Source organism: Hyaena hyaena, unplaced genomic scaffold (assembly GCF_003009895.1).
Source record: "Hyaena hyaena isolate Hyena2069 unplaced genomic scaffold, ASM300989v1 scaffold_108, whole genome shotgun sequence".
Lineage (NCBI taxonomy): Eukaryota > Metazoa > Chordata > Mammalia > Carnivora > Hyaenidae > Hyaena > Hyaena hyaena.
The window spans coordinates 2499306-2502363 of record NW_024080741.1 but is presented as its reverse complement, the minus strand read 5'-3'; positions in this window follow the sequence as shown (position 1 = coordinate 2502363).

The following is a 3058-nucleotide window of genomic DNA, read 5'->3' as shown; positions in this document are numbered from 1 at the left end:
GTTAATCTACCCTTGTGCCAATATCTTACGATCTTAGTTGCTCTAGCTTTAAAATGTTTTTATATCTGGTGGTACTAGTCCTCCAGTTTCATTCTTCTGTTTCAAGATTGCCTTGGTTTTGCTATTCTTTGATTTTTTTCATATACATTTTATAATCGCCTTGTCACTGTCTTCAAAAAATGCTGGGAGTTTGATTGAGAGTTCACTTAATTTGTAAGTCAAATTAGGGAGATTTGACATCTTCTGAAAATGAGTTGTCCAGTCCATGAGCATGATATATTCCTCCATCTATTTCAATATTCTTTAAATCTTTTTCAGTAGTGTCATGTGTTTTATATTTTCTGTATAGAGGTCTCGCACATCTTTTATTAGATTTATTCCTAGGAATATTTTTTTTTGTTTTGGTGCTATTATAAATGCTATTTTTATTTTTATTTATTTTTAATTCTTTTAAATGTTTATTTAGCTTTTCTTTTCCATTTCTTACTCATGAGACAAAGAAGTGCATTTCTAACATCTGTCACCCTCCCTCTCTGAACATTGAGGCAAACAAACCACTCATTCTCCCTTGTTGGTGGGTTCTTCTAACCCCATCACCATGTCCTTCTTGATGACATGCCTTTCCCTGGTTCATTAAGCTGCAGCTTGAAAACATTTATGTTTCCTCCATTTCTCTTCTCCAATTTTCCTTTCTCTCATGCAACTGATTTTTTTCTTGCAATTGATTTTTAAAATCAGTTTTATTGAGGTATAATTTACATGTGCTTGAATTCATCAGTTTTAAGTGTGTAGTTTAATAAGTTTGATAAATGTATGTTGCCATGCAAACACCACAACAATCAAGATATAGAATATTTCGGGGGAGCCTGGATGAATCAGTTCGTTGATCATCTGACTCTCGATTTTCCCTCAAGTCATGATCTCATGGTTTGTGAGTTCGATCCTGCATCAGGCTCTGTGTTGACAGCACAGAGCCTTCTTGGGATTCTGTCTCTCTCTCTCTCTGCCCCTCCCCTGCTCACTCTCTCTCTGTCTCTGTCTCTGTGTCTCAAAATAATAAACTTTATAAAAAGATATAGAATATTTCCATCATCCCCGAAAGTTCACTTATGCCCCTTTACAGGTAATCCCAAGCAGCCCTCCTCCTAGGTCGCTAGCATCTACTAATCTGCTTTCTCTGACTATGGTTTTGCCTTTTTAAGGATTTCATACCAAAGAATTATACAGGAGGCATCTTTTACACCTGGCTTCTCTCACTTCGCATAATGCTTTTGAGATTTACCTGTATTGTTGTGTGTATCAGTAATTTGTTCTTTTTTAAAAATTACTGAAGGGCACCTGGGTGGCTCAGCTGGGTAGGCATATGATTCTTGATCTTGGCATAGCTCTTGATCTCAGGGTCATGAGGTCGAGCCCCACAGTGGGCTCTGTGCTGTGTGGAACCTACTTAAAAATTTTAGGGGTGCCTGGGTGGCTTAATCGGTTGAGGGTTCCACTCTTGATTTCAGTTCAGGTCATTATCTCATAGTTGTGAGATTGAGCCCCGTGTCAGGCTCCGCACTGGGTGTGGAGCCTGCTTAAGAGTCTCTCTCTCTCTCTCTCTCTCTCTCTCTCTCTCTCTCTCTCTCTGTGTGTGTGTGTGTGTCTCTCTCTCTCTCTCTCTCTCCTCCTCCCCTACTCATGCTCTTTTTCTCTCTCTCTGCCAAATAATAATAATAATAATAATAAACTTAAATTACTGAATAATATTTCATATTATGGATATGCCACAGTTTATCTGCTTACTAGTTAAAGGACACTTACGTGTCTCCAGTTTGTGGCTACTAGGAATGAAGTTGCTGGGACATTCTTGTACAATTCTTTGTTTGGAAATATTTTTTCATTTCTCTTGTAAATATACCTAGGAGCAGGATTGCTAGGCTAGATGGTAAATCTAAGTTTGACTATAAAGAACTGCCAAATTGTATTTCCACCAGCAATGTATGAGAGTTACATTTGCTCTGTGTCCTTGCCCTGCTGACTAATCTTTTAACTATTCTAGTGGATCCGCAGTAAAATATCATTGTGGTTTTAATTTTCATTCTCCTAATAAATCACGATGTTGAGCATCTTTTGTGTACTTATTGCCTATCTAAATACATTGGATTGTCTTATTGATTTGTGAGCAAGGGGTGTGCGTGTGTGTGTGTGTGTGTGTGTGTGTGTGTAACACTGTGGGAATCTGGATGAATAATGCCCCTGCAAGATGTCTATGTTCTAATCCCCAGAATCTATGATATATTGCTTTGGATCTTGAGATGGGGAGATTATCCTGGTGGGTCCAGTGAAATCACAAGGGTCTTTTATTTTATTTTTAATGTTCTTTTTTTCCATTTATTTTTGAGAGAGAGTCAGGGGGGGAGGGACCTAGAGAGAGGGGACAGAGGATCCAAAGCAGGCTCTGTCCTGACATCTGTGAGTCCCATGCAGGGCTGGGACCCTTGAACTGTGAGGTCATGACCTGAGCTGAGGACAGATGCTCAACCGACTGAGCCACCCAGGTGCCCCTCTTTATTTTTTGTTTTAGAGAGTGAGGAGAAAAGGAGAGAAAGAATTTCAAGCAGGCTTCATGCTCAGCATGGAGCTGGATGTGGGGCTTGATCCCACAATCCTGGGATCATGACCTGAGCTGAAATCAAGAGTTGGATGCTCCACCAACTGAGCCACCCAGGCCCCTCAAAGGTCTTTATAAGAGGAAGGTAGGGAGGTCAGCATGAGAGCTGGGGTTGTGACAATGGACACAGAAGTCCATGTGCTGTAGGGCTGCAAGCCAAGGAATATAAACCAGCCTCTAGAAGCTGAAAAAGGTAAGGAACATATTCTCCCAGAAGCCTCTGGAAGGAATGTGGCAGAGCTGACACCTTGATTTTAACCCAGTGAGACTGATTTTGCACCTCTGACCTTGAACTCTAAGATAACCACTTTGTGTTGTTTGAAGTCCCCCGGTTTGTGGTGATTTGCTAGAGTAGAGGTGTATTGGCACTCAGCGTTTATGGAACGATTTCGAGTCTTTTTCTGT